The sequence below is a fragment of the Pyrgilauda ruficollis genome, unplaced genomic scaffold, assembly GCF_017590135.1.
Source record: "Pyrgilauda ruficollis isolate IOZ18807 unplaced genomic scaffold, ASM1759013v1 scaffold40, whole genome shotgun sequence".
Taxonomy (NCBI): Eukaryota; Metazoa; Chordata; class Aves; order Passeriformes; family Passeridae; genus Pyrgilauda; species Pyrgilauda ruficollis.
In genome coordinates, this window is record NW_024525490.1 from 7,570,277 (window position 1) to 7,586,310 (window position 16,034).

Consider the following 16,034-nt stretch of genomic DNA (forward strand, 5'->3'; position numbering starts at 1 on the left):
TATACCAAAATCCCTTAACTTATTAAATCTGTGAGTAGAAATTCATCTCCTTTTCACAGTAATCTGCTCACTCACTCAGGAATAAGAATACTTACATGCTAATGAGGTAGAAATTGTTTTCCCAAGGCATTCTCAATGATATTCTTTAAGCAGTGTGAATTTTCAGAAAAAAATTTCTCAGCCAGTATAAGGGTTGTCCCATATTTATACACCTGACAATTTTTTTTAAAATAAAACAGTATCTGGAAATGAATGTTGAAAATCCACACAGATAGCAAAATAATAAGCCTAACATAATTGAAGAGCATAAATATAAATATAAGTTCTACTGTTAAGTTAAATGTCTGGGACTTGCACAATAAAGTTTTCAAGGGTATCTCAGAAAGAAAAAGTAAAATAAATTAGCATTACATTCTTATTGCTGAAATTATCTAAATATGCCAGTAAGGGAGTGTGTGTGTGTGTGTAGAAACCCCAATTATGACACAGATTTACCTGGTAAAGAAGAATTGAGAAAATTAGTTAAAAAGTAGTAGAAATTCCATTTGCTAGTAAGAATTATGTATTCCTCATTATTATGTGATCTTTTTATTCTTTTGTGAGGCAGTCTCTCAACAATAATAGAAACAAAACAAGAAAAAACCAGGAACCTTAAATTCTGTTTGATACCAAGTATACTTAAGATGTTTTGCCTGTGGCAACTCAAGGTAGATAAACATCATAAATTAGTTTAAGAGAGGAGAGACTATTATTGTAATTATTGTTTGAGAGGTGTGATTCCTGCTCAGGGCTATACCGCAGGTCAGGAGAGAGCCCTGCAAAGAAAAAACATATCAAATTATTATTTTGCATTGTTTCAAATACGGCTCATTTAATTTCCTCTATTATGACTTATAGCAGTGCATATAGGAGAAGGATTAGGACTTCTGTTCCAGGGCAGGAGGGTTGGTGCTAGATGAACTGTAAGATACCTTCCAAATTTGGCTAGTCTGTGATTTAATGCACGTTCCCTCTCAGCTATATGGAATCTCCTTTTAACTTTGCCTATGCATAACCCTTTTGGCTGATAGGTAAACAGGCTTATATTGGTGTCATATGTGGGAATGAACCTTGCAAAATTTGAGTACATAAATTTTATTATTGAACTTTTTCATAGACACTGATGTAATTAAGATCCTCATATGCTGACTTTCAAAGGATTTTTTTGCATAAACTGATCATATCTGTAGAATATGAAAATATAAATTTCCTTTTAAACGAAGAAAAGATTTAAAACATGGAAACAACTGTTGGGTTGTGTTCCTATTGTCACACTAACATGGTATAGTATTCTATGTACCACTTGCACCGTGCCCTTTTTAAACCTGCGTGGATTTTCTGAATCATCCTAAATTGTTGAGTGGGATATATAGGTATAACCAGAAGAGATATTGTGGCTATTTCCCCCCAGAGAAATGAGAGAAGAAATTAATTAAAGTGATATTTCTGTTTCCTGTTTGTGCATAGTTTCAGACTTTAGAACAAATCTTCTCTTTCTGTTGGCAATAATTAACAACATTAACAAGGATCCCTGGAGAGGACTTTTCAAATTGAAAAGACCACTTTATGTGAAAAGAATGTAAGTTTCATTGGTTTGGGGCTTTTTACGAAAGCATACATGTATGGAATTCAGCTGGAGTGTAATTCTCTGTATGTGAAATGCAGTACTAAAAATCATGGTATTATCCTTTAAAAATGAATAAAACTATCATTCATGTTAATTTTGTGACAAATTCAAATATACTTTTTAGCATGGAGTATCTTAAGATAATGATAAATTACACATGCTGAAGGGTAGAAAGGGGGGGATAGTATGAGGGATAGGTTCCTTGTATAGACCAAATTAAATTATTTCCCAAGCATATTTAATATACAGATCTATGTGACAGGGTCTCCCTGGAATGATACTGCTTTGGTTCCTAATCAATAGAGACTGTTCCTATCTGATTGATTTACTAATCTCATTTATGTGAAATTGGTTTTAATTTGCTGAGGATTTAATTGCATTTATTGTATGATTAATTGTGGCAGGGTGCTTGGAGCTCCGGACAGGCTTTTGCAATAATTTATATCTGATTTCAAGAAAAAAAATATTTAATAATATTTTAGGAACTCAAAACATTTCTTGCAGTCTGGGGGAAAAATTACATCTCTGCTTGAAGAAGGCTCCTCCATACAAGAGACATGATGCTCCTAGACCAGATCTATTGGAAGGCAACAAAGGCGATTAGGGGACTGAAGCAAATCTCCTGTGAGAAGGGGTTGAGAGATTTGGGCCTTTTCAGTCTTGAGAAGAAACAACTGAGAGAGGACTTCATCACTGTCAATAATAAGTATCTGAAGGGAGGGTGTCAAGAGGATGTTTCCAGGCTCTTCTTGGAACAGATTGCCCAGGGAGGTTGTGGCGCTGCCCTCACTGGAGCTATTAAAAAAAAATCTGGACACAATCCTGTGCCATGTGCTCTAGGATACCCCTGCTTAAGCAGAGAGGCTGTAACAGATGACCCACTGTGGTCTACTGTGGTCTCTTCCACCTTTACCCATTCTGTGAAACACATTGTTACAGAATAATTTTTCAAATATCTTTTTAAGGCAAAGGTGGTAGCTAAGTTTGTGTTGAAATACTTGCTGTAGAAAAGCTATTGCTACTTAGCAATCATTGAATTAGCATAATGTTTTCAGGAGCCTTATGTTTTCTTAGCTGTCCTTCTACATATTTATTATTCCCCCAGTACTTTAAATTGTCTTTAAGTGGAGTGACTCTGCCAAACTAAACGTGAATTGACAAATATACATATGGCATCGGAACTGGCTGGGATGTGGTTAACACTGCTCATAGCAGTCCATATAGTGCTGTGCTTTGTGTTTGTAGCTGAGATGATGTTGATAACACACTGGTGTTTTAGCAATTGCTGAGTAGTGCTTGTGCAGCGTTTAGGCTGTCACCTCTACACACATACACACACACAGTCACAGGCAAGTTGGTGGTGGGGCAAAAGTCTGGGAGAGAACATAACTGGGACAGTTGAGCCAAACTGACTGAAAAGATATCCCATACCATATGATATCATTCTCAGTGATAAAAGCTAAGGGAAACAGGTGAGAGGAGGTCACAGAACATTTCATTACTAAAGTTGTGGTCTGTTGAAGAATCTGCTACATGTACTGAGTACCTACGTACCAGAAAAAGTGTGAATATCTCCTTCTGAAGAAGTAAATAATAATTTTTAATTTAATAAATTTTTTTTTGCTTTGTTTCTGTGGCAGCTTTTGTTTTCTTATAGTAAGCTGTCTTTATCTTGACCCATGAGTTTTTCATCTTATTTTCTCACTTTCTTCAGCTGAGGGCAGAGAATGAGAGAGTGGCTTTGTGGGTATTTGGCAGCCAAGGTTAATCCAACACGTTGGTCAAAAAAATCCCAAAGTAATATCCACCTTTACTTCCTACATGAAATTCACAGACTTAGGATGACCGATGATATCAAAAATGAAGTCCTTTGAGGATTAGGGGGCACAGACCATCCACCTACGTTGTTCTGTTCACTAAACACAAAACCCCTTTAAAGCACCAGAAGCAGCCATTTACGGAATTGGAAATCCACAGAAAACTGTTCAAGATACGAAGATTAAAAATCAGACTAAAATCCTTGCCATTTCCATTCTCTTGTGTTCTGGTTTAATCCAGCAGGCAGATAAGCACCACACAACCACACCCTCATTCTTCTGCCATGCTGTGGGATGGGGCAAAAATTGGAAAGAACAAAAAATAAAACTCACAGTTTGAGATAAAGATGGCTTCACAGGACAGAAAATGAAGGGAAACAATAATTATGAGCATACAAAACAAATTATGTACAATGCAATTCCACCCACCAGCTGATGCCCAGCCTGTTCCCAGGCAGTGGCTCAGCAGACCCTGGGTCAGCTTTTGCCCTAATCTGTACACTGAGCGTGGTATTGTATGATTTCAAACATCCTTTTGGCCACTTTGGGTCTGCTACCTTGCCTGTCTCTCCTACCAACATTTTGTGTACCCCCAGCCTCCTCAGTGGTGACGTGGTGTGAAAAGCTGCAGTCTTTGGCTTGGTGCAAGTCCTGCTCAGCAACAGTTGAAACATCACTGTGTTATCAACATCATTCTCATCCTAAATGTAAAACACAGCAGTTTCCTGTACCAATTACAGGAAAAGAATTACCTCAGTCCTAGCTGAAAATAGGACATCTGGTCATACCACAGTTGAAATGTCTTCAGGAAAACCAAATTTGATTGTCAGTATGTTTCTCACCTCCATTCTTCATCTGTGAACCCCTTCTGACAGCCAGGTGAGACTGATTGTGTAATCTCTTTCCCACCTGTATCAAATGAACTAATGAAACTTTTCAATTATTTAATTATTTTCAGTCCAGTTAAATCACATTTTGAATGAATACCAAGAAATCACATTTTAATTTTTTTAAATTATCCCTTTAAAAAGTAAATAGCACATACTTAATTTCAGCACAAAAATGTACAGAAAACCCTACATTCATCCATAGAAATTCTGACAAGGAATAAAATATTACAATTGTCATGCCATGTGAAGTCTCTGTACTGTTTGATTTTAGGTCTGAGGCACCTACAGTTTAATCCCTTGAATGCTGTCTCTACAGAATGCATTCAGTGCAATAAACACATCTCAAAATTTCTTGTTAAGCACACTCATTCACTCAATTATTCTTTTTGTTAACTTTCCATAACTTTTGACTCACATTCTTTATTTTTTTTTTTATTTTTAGTGAACAGTATGATGTGACACAGTGTAAGGCTACAATTTTGCCCAGTCTTCCTTTTGTTTGTAAGAGTAGTTTGACATGTCCCTCCTACAAATCTCTTTCATATGGGTTTCTGATCACATTTGCCACTGGAGTAATTTTTCCAGTGTTCCATCCTGGTGTTATAATATGTATGGACATCACATGTACAGTTAAAATAAGAGGATAACAAAGGCACTTCACTTTGGTGACATTTCTCTCCTAAACCCCTTAAAACAATCCAGTCTGAAAAAGCTGGAAAAAAATCTGACAAAAAAAAAAAAAGAAAAAAATATCAAAACCACAGGACTAAAACGACTCTCTACAGAAACAATAAAGAAATTAATACAATAGTAAGTAAAGAATTCAAATGGTGTTTTTCTTCAAATACACACTATCTTCCATGTATCTAATTTTAAAATCTGTTTTATTATAACTTTCTTTTTCTGGTAACTTTATACATTGTGGGTTTTTTCTTTAGTCAGATTTTATCCTAAAATCTTACTGCATTTTAAAATGGTCCTTTTGCACAGCATTATCATAAGTCTTTAAAAGTGTGTTAGTTCATGTTTAGGCTCTTCCCTAGTCTCTTAACATCCATATTGTTCAAATTTAGGTGGATTCTTATGCATAATGGTCCAATGACATTTTTTCTATGGGTCCATCTCATGAGTAACCTTGTGAATAGTTTCTCATCTTGATCATCTAAAATGTTGCTTCCACTTACCCTCATGAAATGCAACCATGCCTTTCTGATAGCCAAAAACCAAATACAAAGCTTTTTCCCTAATCTGTCACTTTAATTTTATAACCCTTCTTCTACACTGTTCTATTGGTTGTTTTTCTGACAGATGAATAGAAATCATCCCAGTCAGGGATCTTAGAGATTAATTATATCAGCTTCCAATTACTATCCAATATCAAGAGGATGATTCTTGTCTATGACTAGAGGTTTAGTTTAGCTTCATGAATTTAGGAAAAAAAAAAAAAAAGGAACAATGATAATTATTATGTGAGATAAGCTACAAGAGTTCCAAAAGGAGGTGGGAAATTACTCTAACCTAGTTTGCTGATGTTTTAACAAATGATTCCCATGAGCACCTGCCAACACATCACATAGACTAACTCCATAATGGGTTTGACTTTCCTTCTGATTAATTCAGTTTTCATGAAATGGGAATTTAGTCATAAGAAATATGCTAGCTCTTTGATAAGTAAAAATAGTTTAATCTTCACCTACTTTTAAATCAACTGTGGCAGTACATGACCTATAAGATACCATTTGCTGAAAAATGCTTCATTTTTCTAAATATACTCTGTGAAATGGAAACCCTTTCTACTGCCATCTTAGAGAAAAAAGTATTCCTGGAGGGATTGCTCTAGTTCTTCTTCCTATCCATTATATCTTTTTTATTAATATTATACATTTAATTACTTATTTAAATAAATTATTATTATTTTTTCTTTTTCCCTTTACAGAGCTAATAGAATGGCATAAAGTAATAATGCCCTTTATCCATACAGGCAAAGTACTAGTTGTTGACCATGATCATGAACTAGAAAATACTCAGGTGCTGAAAGTATTTTCCCCTTGAGATTTAAACTGTCAAAAAATGATATCATCTGTGTACCAAAAGGAAAAAACAAGCAAAAAAACACACCACCCAAACTTACACCCCCCCCATACTAGCCTGAAATCTTAAGAAAACCCTGCACCAAATTTACTAACAACATAGAATATAGACTTTTTTGTATATAGATAATTTTCCATTATGGTGACTGCACATATAAGGTAATTTTAACAGAAGCAATTCAACAAAGAGCTACTGTTAGTTTAGGGGATATAGTAATGATATTTAAATACTGAGAGGCAATGGAGGAAGAAAACATTCTTACTGATTTTTCTTAAACAGAAACAAAAAACCCTCTGCATTTTTTCTTTATTTTGGTAATCACATAATCCTGGAATCACAGAATATCTCAAAGTGGAAGGGATCCATAAGGATCATCAAGTTAACTGCCTGTTCCTTGCAGGACACCTAAAACTAAAGTGTATGACTAAGACTGTAGTCCAGACACTCCTTGAACTCCGGCAGGCTTATTGCCATAGCCACATTCCTGGGGAGCCTGTTCCAGTGACTGACCACCATCTGTCTCAGCGAAGAACTTTTCCTTAATGCCTGAATGTGGATAGAGTAGCTGATACCCTGCTTGTGTTAATCCGTGTAAAATATTCTTAGATATTTTTCTTTTCTTAACTGGATATTATCTAATGAAGATAGGTTTTATAGCACACACAATGCTTTTCAAACTACTCTAATTTTTAAAGGTTATCACTCCAGTGGCTATTCCACATCTTATAACTGACAAGTAAGCATCTGACCCTTTTGCAGGAGAAAAAATGTAATTTTCATAACTTCTGGAAAAATACAATTGTTTTTTCCAGACATGGTTGTTTTATGAATTACATGTGAATGATTATAAATAGTAATGGATTTTAATGCTTTGCTGTAACAGGAACACATTTTTCTTGATTGAAAGATCCCTTGAAAATTAATACAAATTTCTAGTGATGAAGTGTGATAATGAAGGAGGTACAAAGGGTGTGTGATGGAATTCTCTTTTTCTCAATCTTTAATATTTAAAATCCTCATAACAATTCAATGTACTATATTTATTAAAGGAATAATTATAAAATGAAAATTGCATATTTACTTTAAAGTGAATTCAGAAATTTTCATCAACCTCAGTTTTCAGATAATTTGAGCATCAAGAGTTAGAAGTTAATCATTTGTTACACTAATTATTTTTAATAATTATATTCCTGCTACAGTACTAGAAAGGTATCTACAGAGAGCTTTTATAACAAAAAAAGAAAATGAGCATAATCCTGTACTGGAAAGTGCTGTTCCACATTTATAATTGCTCTCTGAAAATAACTGTGAATCACTACATTGTTTCTGTGTGTGCAAAGTGGTATCTGAAGGTATCCGAAGTGCCATAATTTCAATTCAGCTCTTCCATTGTATCTAAATAGTTTCCATACTCTTAGCTAGTCAAAGGGACAGTCAATTTTTTATGTAATAAGCAGTCATTAGCCCATTAGGGCTTTCTTGTGGTGTAAAAAAATATGCTTTGTATAACATCTTGGGTATGTTGTAGCACTGAGACTAAACTGTTTTTTAAGGAAGTGTCATAAACTTTGGCATAAGCATTAGGTTCACTGACAGCATGTGTATACCACTGAGCTCTAAGGTCGAAGGAGGGAACTGCAGTTTTAAAATTCTGCTTTTCATTTGCTAAGTCATCAAAATTTTTTTTTTAAACATCAGATTCTTCTGACTCCTAATGAGTAAGTCACTATATTTTATCAGAGTGAAGAGTTGTCACGGTTGAATACCAGCCAGCAGCCAAACCCCACAAGGCCCCACAAGGCCTCACTAGACCAGATCTCTCCAAGCCCCATCCAGCCTGGCCTTGAACACTTCCAGCTTTCCTGGACAACCTGTTCCAGTGTCTCACCACTCTCAAAACAAAACAAAAAACAAACAAACAAAAAAAAATTCTTCCTGTATTTAACCTGCATCTAACCTTAATCTGCCCTCTTGCAGTTTTAAGTCACTCCCCTTGTCCTGTCACTAAATGACCTTGTAAAAAGTCCCTCTCCTTCCTTCTTGTAGGCTCCCTTCAGGTACTGGAAGGCTGTAATTGGGTCACCCCAAAGCCTTCTCTTTTTCAGGCTGTATAATCCCAATTCTTTCAGCCATTTCTCATACAAGAGGTACTCCATCTCCCAAAGAGGGACCCAGAACAAAGAAATCCCTGGACTTTTATACCCTTCTAGTCTATGCACACATTCTTTACACATCTTGAATGCACCCTGCACACACCTCTTGGTCCAATGGTGATTTTTGATCTGGGGTCTTCTAACACCCTGTTGGATTCTTTCTCCATGTCCATGCAGGCAGGTCATTAGCTGTTCTTTTCTTCTGAAGTTATAGCTTCTAGTGATGACTGTAACCTCTTTATCTTCTGCCTTTAACTTCTTCTCCACTAACATAGTAAGCAGCAACTGGAAAACTGAAAAGTCCTTGGTGTAGAATAGATACTATGTAGTAACTGCTGGAGAATCAATGTGCTATCAGCTTTATTCTCACACTAAATTTTAAACATGGCACTGAACTAGCGACCAGGAAAGTTACTAAGAAAATTAACTGTATTCTATCCAAAAGCAACTCTAGGTAAAAGTTCACAGCTCCCAGCCTAAGGCCTCAGCAAATCTTATTGATGCCAAGCAGGTTAAGCTAAGCTCAAGCATATTAAGCCACAATATTATAACTCTAAGTCACTTATTTGTATTTAAAAATAATTTATTAATCCAGACATCTAATATCTCTCAAAACTTGTCAAACTCTCAGTGTCTCACACTGTTACTCCATAAAGATATGCATTATACCATAAGCCTCATTGTTGTCATCACTGCCATTTCATCTCTTGCTTTACAGGTGTGAAACCCCCTTTGTCTTTTGTTGTCTAATCAATTGACATTAATGATAAAGTTTTTTGAGCTGTATTCAGAATGTGTTATGTATCCTAAAATATGAGTTGTAGCTTAAGTATAGGATTGCAATATATATATGAAGATAGTGCAGTGTATGTGAATATCTAGAATATTCTGTGCAATTACTTCAGGTAATTTCTACAAATTGTGGAATAAAAAGTGAATTGCTTTAGAGAAAGAGGAAAGCATTACATATTTCTCAAAAGTGATCTATGTATAACAGAAGGAATCATAAGGGATTCATGTTTTGTAGAAATAAAGTTGAAAAGAGGAATTAAAGACAGTAATAACAAAAATGACAAAAGGAGAAACACAGAAGCAGCTTGTTGCAAACCTGTCCTTTTTTGTTAAATTCAAAATTTAATCCATTAATGTGGGTTAAAAACACGGTGTAAGCTAAAACAAAAAAACAAAAAAACAACAACAACAACAACAAAAAAAAAAACAAACGCCCAAAAACCCCCCTAACAAACCCACAGGAAACTGTAAGATGCAGGGATATTGCTATAATCACATTAGATGACAAAAGAAATGTCTGGCCAATGTTTTGCACAAATTGGAGTGTGCAAAATCATTATCAGAACCTGAGAGACAAACAACAGAATTGTATCAACATTAAGCATTATCAATATCTATAACCAAAGAACTTCCTGGTGCTGCAGAAATTATAAAACTTAAATTTTCAATTCTAAAGAAGGCCTGCTACTTTAGGTGCAGCAGAATCTGTTCACATCCACTACTTTATTTTTATTGCATTTTCTGCATTTGCTTCTGCTTTCTTTGACTTGATTGATCTCAGCTCTGTTATGCTGAGATTTACATTAGCGGAGGAGTTGGACCTGAACATTTTACAGCTGGCATACAGCCGGGAGAGGTGAATACCGTAAGATGTAGAAATATGTTTTGTTTCATTAAATAGCAAAGCTGTCACTGTTTGCCACAGTGATCCAGGGCTTTGGTCACAGATAAGTTTGCCTTATCAACATTATTTCTGTGAATAAAAATCACCAAAATGTGACATAAAAATACCTGTTAACAATCATTGATACATTACAATGAGTGATTAAAGAATGGCCCTTTTTTTCTCTTCTTTCTCATATTGCATTCCCAATCAAAAATTAGTGTCTTTGAATTTCTTAGTTTGTTGGTAAAATGATCTCATTGTTTTAGTATTGTTTTTTTCTATCTGTTCTGGAAGTTTCCCTTAGAAACCACAAAGTAAATGCTGCTCAATTAAGAAATCTACACTTGTGTTCTGCAGGCATCAGTTTTGTTTTAGTCTCAAATTCCTAATGGAGTTTAAAATTAAAATTAATGTTTCTGTTTACTTTCCAGTATATTCGAAATCCTAATCAATGATGTCAACACATCTCAGTAATAGTGTTTCTCTATTAATGTCTGATATAGGCAATAAAGGAAGCATGGGGCACTGTTCAGTAGGCCAATCACTGGAGGATATTTTTTATGTTGTCAGCTGTGAACCAACTGAGCTGTAATAAATAGTACAATTAGTGGAAATAAAATAGCATGCTGACAAGACTGAAATGATATTGAGCAGGACACTTTGCAAATGCATAATCTTTTACCCAAGATGATTAGAATACAAATAGAAAAGGGAAAACAACAGCCTACCCAGAAATTAAAGACATTCCTATTCTCTCAAACCCATTTTACTCTATGTCTTCTAAAGCTCTTTATCTCACTAAAAATGCGGTGTTCTGCCTTCCTCTATTTTCCCGAATGCCAGCTTTTGATGCATTGCAGCATTCACAAATGTTGACCAGTTATGATTTAAATATTTTCTTTAGATAATCTTTCATATGTACTTCTCCTCCTGAAGCTGTCACTCCATCATTTAAACCTGATGGCACTATATATGGACCATTATGTCTCCTCCATTGACATTCTTATACAGCAGCTGTTTTACACGAGTCTCTTTTGTTCTCATGGTCTTTTCTGTTACTAGCACAGCTGTCTTAGATGGACATTGCCTTTGCTGATTTCAGTTTAGTGAATCTGTTTAAATCAGTTGATAATATGGATCTAAACTTTTGTGATCAACATAAGACAAATATTTTCCAGGGGAAAAAACAAATAACAGGCACATAAGCATAAGCCTTCCTTTTAAAATATGATTTAAAATATACCGTATCAATGAATTTTGTTTGGAAAAGAGAAAACAAAGGAAAAAAAACAAAACCCTCTTCTTCTACACAGCAAATTTAAATTATGTATTCCTACAGAATTTGACTATGTAGTGTTATATGTGCATAAGAAACATTGTAAATTAGATTTTACTTCGTTTTGTGAGTTAAGCATTTACATTCTCACCATCTGTAAATACTACAATGGTACCTGCGACTTCAAATAGATTCCTCTGTTAGTTTTAGGAGTTGTGCATTTTTTCCCATTAATCTAAAGTTTAGAGACCTTTTCATTTACTGATACAAGTCTCCTAGAAATTCTGCATGAATTTATACTGTACATCAGATTCAGTCTGTGGTATCATTTCCTGAGACTTATGAATATTGTGCAGCATTCTGAGGACAGTAACAGAATTTACAAGGTCAGAATAGTGTTCAGCTGTCATGATGGTTAAGGAAAACAACCCCCATCAATTTACCCTTTTAAAGTAGTTAAGAGCCAAATTGAGAATTGAATTAATGCAGCATGCTCTTGACCAATATGCCTGCTGGCCATAAAGCCTTAAATACTGCTACCAGTACATTCATTTTCAACCCTATCAGGGAAGTCTTACAAAAATTTTCTTTAACTTTACTTCAGTGGATTGCAAACAAAAATCCAAAACCAATGTAAAACATAGTAGATGACTATTTGTCTTTTAATGATGAAGCATATTGATATTATAATTAAAAAATAATGTAAGCTCACTTAAAGCACAGCACAACAGCACAAAAAATTAATTACTTCTCTACAATAATTAACTGATGAAAATTTACATTTTATAGTAAGAAACATTTATAAAAGTACATATAATGTTTAAAATATATTCAACTTACATTAAACTAGTATTAAACTGATACCTACTAGGATCGGATATTTATTCTGAAAGAACATACTGCAGCACAATACAAAATAAATCACTGATACTTTTTATCAAGGTATTCAATATAACTGGGTTCTCAGCATAACTCATATTTGTCGGACCACAGCTGACAGAAGAAAATAGCATAGATCTCGAATCTCAGTAAAGAAAGTTATGAAGTGAATATTAATAGGAAAATACACGCAGCACTATTGATACTTAGTGGAAATTTTATAATCCCATACATTAAATTTTTCCATTTTCAAAATAGACTTCTCTAAATTTCATTCAGAACTGAAACACATTAGTGGAGGAGGAAATCAAGATTAAGTTGATACTGTGAGTCTCTCTTGCAGGTTCAGTTTCCGTCTGTAGCAGTAGTGGGGAACAAAGTGACATGGACCCCCATACGCATCCAAAGGAGATCCCTTTATTGTAGAAATTGGCCCCTTTTTATACCTTTAATTTTATCCTGACATAACTGAAACCAAACTGAGACGTTAACAGAACTTAAGAGAAAGAAGGCACCCATTGGCTGGCTCAGCTTCCACGCCACTCTCCGCTTGTCCTATCATCCAGTCAGCTTCCTGTTCCTATGCTCTCTATGCGTTCCTCCAGCCAATCACAATCTCCCTTCCAAATTACTCTCTCCTCACTCCTAACTTCCTCTCCTCACTCATACCTGACTCTCACTTCTGCCCGTCCAGCCTGCAGCTGTGCCTTTCCCATGGGGCCTTCTGGTGAGCATAAACCTTAACCACTCTAACAATTATTACCCCATATCCTACATCCATCCACATCCTTTTATCATCAAGGTCACTTGTTAGATACCAATTCTAAAATTAACTTCATAACAATTATTAAATCTGGTCTTGTTTTACTTGATTATTGCACAGAATAAATTCAAGTGATATTGAATTTATATTCCCTTGATTCATGTGCAGTGCCTGTGATTTGTAAAATGCTTTACTTGGTAGCCATGTAAGCAGAATTAAACATAACAGTTCTGATTATTGCACAAAGAAATCGTCTTTCTTTTTTTCTGATTTTTTAAACTATTTTCTATTTTCTTTGCATTTGAATTTAATCTATTTCATGTGATGACCAAAAAATTGTTCTTATTAGAACAATGCTGCATCTTATCAAAACAGGAATGTAACAAGAGAAATAATTCCACCTGTGTCTTTGTCACCCAGAGATAAACTAATACATTGATTAGCTGGGAGATTAGCAGCCAGCTACCAGCAGTCAGCAGTGATAGTTGCATAATTGTGACTTCGGTGCCCCAGATTATTTTGCTTCCTGTAAAAAAACCATTTCTTCATTAAGGAGAGTGATACAATACACTTTTTAGATATTATGTTTGAAGTCAGTAACCCTGAGCCCTGCTCATTCCTTTTGGCAATAACATGTGCCACTCACAGAAGCTGGGAGCTCAGCACCTTTCTTCATTTTATTTAGCTCAAACTGAGTCAGTCTGTGTCTTATGATCAAAGAGAAGAATGCAGTGGAAGGGTTTATACTTTACAAATTATTAAAATCTCAGACAACTTTATGGATCAGTGATTGACAAGACTTAGTTAGATAACACACTTGCGGTCTTACAGAGACAAGCCAGGGCCTCATCTGATAACAGAAGCCAAAAGGGAAACACCAGAGAAATATGCCAAAAGAGTTAAGGGGTTCTCCTCTAGGAATGAGCCAAGAGTCCAGCTTAGGTGCCCTTAAACCAATTCATGCAGTATGGGCAGAAATAGAAAGAATTGGAAGCTACCACCATGCTACTAGAAACCTATGATCTTGTTGCCATTACTGAAACTTTGATGGAATGAATTCCATGCCTGGAGTGTGACTTTCGAAGGCTACAGGCTATTTAGAAGAGGCAGGGGAGGAAGGAGAGGTGGAGGAGTTGCCCTCTGCATTAAGAGGTGGATTGAGTGTGAGGAGTTATCTCTGAAGAACAACCATGAGAAGGTCAAAAGCCTGTGGGTAAGAATCTGAGACTGAGGAAACAAAGAAACTTTGTGGTCAGTGTCTACTACAGAACCTTGATTGACGGGATCCTACTGACGAAGCCTTCTTGCTGCAGCTACAGGAGGCATCATGCTCACAGGCTCTTGTCTTCCCAGGGGCTTCAGCCATCCTGACATCTGCTGGGAAAGCTGCACAATGAGCTGTAGGCAATCCAGAAGACTTCTGGAAAACATGGAAGATAACTTCCTGACCCAGGTAATAGACAGCCCTGCCAGAGGGAATGTGATACAGGATCTTATGCTCGCCAGCTGGGGACACCAAGATTGGAGGCAGCCTGGGCTGCAGTGACCATGCCTTGGCAGGGTTTGCAGTCCTGAGGCGGCCTACAAGAAAAAAGAGAGATTATTTACAAGAGCCTTTAGTGGTAGAACAAAGGGAAATGGCTTCAGACTGAAAGAGACTAGGTTTAGATTAGATATTCTCTATTGTAGAAGTGGTGAGGCAGTGGAACTCGTTGCCCAGAGAAGCTGTGGATGCCCCATCTCTGGAAATGTTCAAGGCAAGCTTTGATGGGGCTCTGCACAACCTGATCTAGTGAAGAGTGTCCTTGCCCATGGATTAAGGTACAGAACTAGATTATATTTAAGGTCCCTTCCAGTCCAAACTATTCTGTGGTTCTCTGTTAATGCCAGAAGGTCAAAACCATTTAGGCTTACATGTTTATTTTTATCTTGCGACTCTTGTTAAGGCAGCAATTCTAAGAAATAGCCTTGAAAAAACCTCTTGGCTTGTACACACAGTGCTGTTGATTTACAGTAGCAATAAGTTTGGATCTTAAAAAGCCCAGGAAGTTTATGCTATTAGCACTAAGTTTTCAGGAGAGATAATAAACACTTGCTTTTAAATGCTAGTGAGTGATTTAAAAATCTCAACACAATAAAATACAAAATACTAAGTTAAGCAATTCATTAAAATCTTTATTGAGAAAAGACTGAAAACCCACTTCCCATATATGCATGGTTGACAGAGATTTGGGTGTGAGCCAGTGGAAATCTGTTCTAGTAGTTCTGAAGGAGATAAAATAGTCTATAAGGATTTTTCTCTTTTGTCTGTATGAGTTTGAAATAACAAAGCAGTAATCTCCACTGAATATCAGAAAGATAAATTAGTCTTATAAAAAAAAGCAACAAAAAACTCAGGATGTCTAAATAGAGAAATTAATCATGTGAATTCCAGATTACTTTAAATTTTGATATAAACAATTGCTGTTATTATTATTTCTGCAATTGTAATTCTACTTTGTCCCAAGTGCAGCATTACTTTTCACATATCTTTATGCTTGATATTTCAGTATGATGACTGTTACAAGATTTTTAGAATATCCACTATTGCAAGCTAAGAAAATTACTCATTTTGCACTTGAGAATTATTGTATAAATGCAAGATAAGGACAAGTAGCAGTTTCATAGAAATTAGTTTGAGGAAATAATTAAGCTACACTTAAATCAAACTTTTATTTACCCCCATAGAAAGACAATCAATTTATTGTCAGATAATTTTTAAAAAAATAAAAAATGTCTACAAGGCATGGAAAGGGAAACTTCTTCGCTACCCTACATTGCT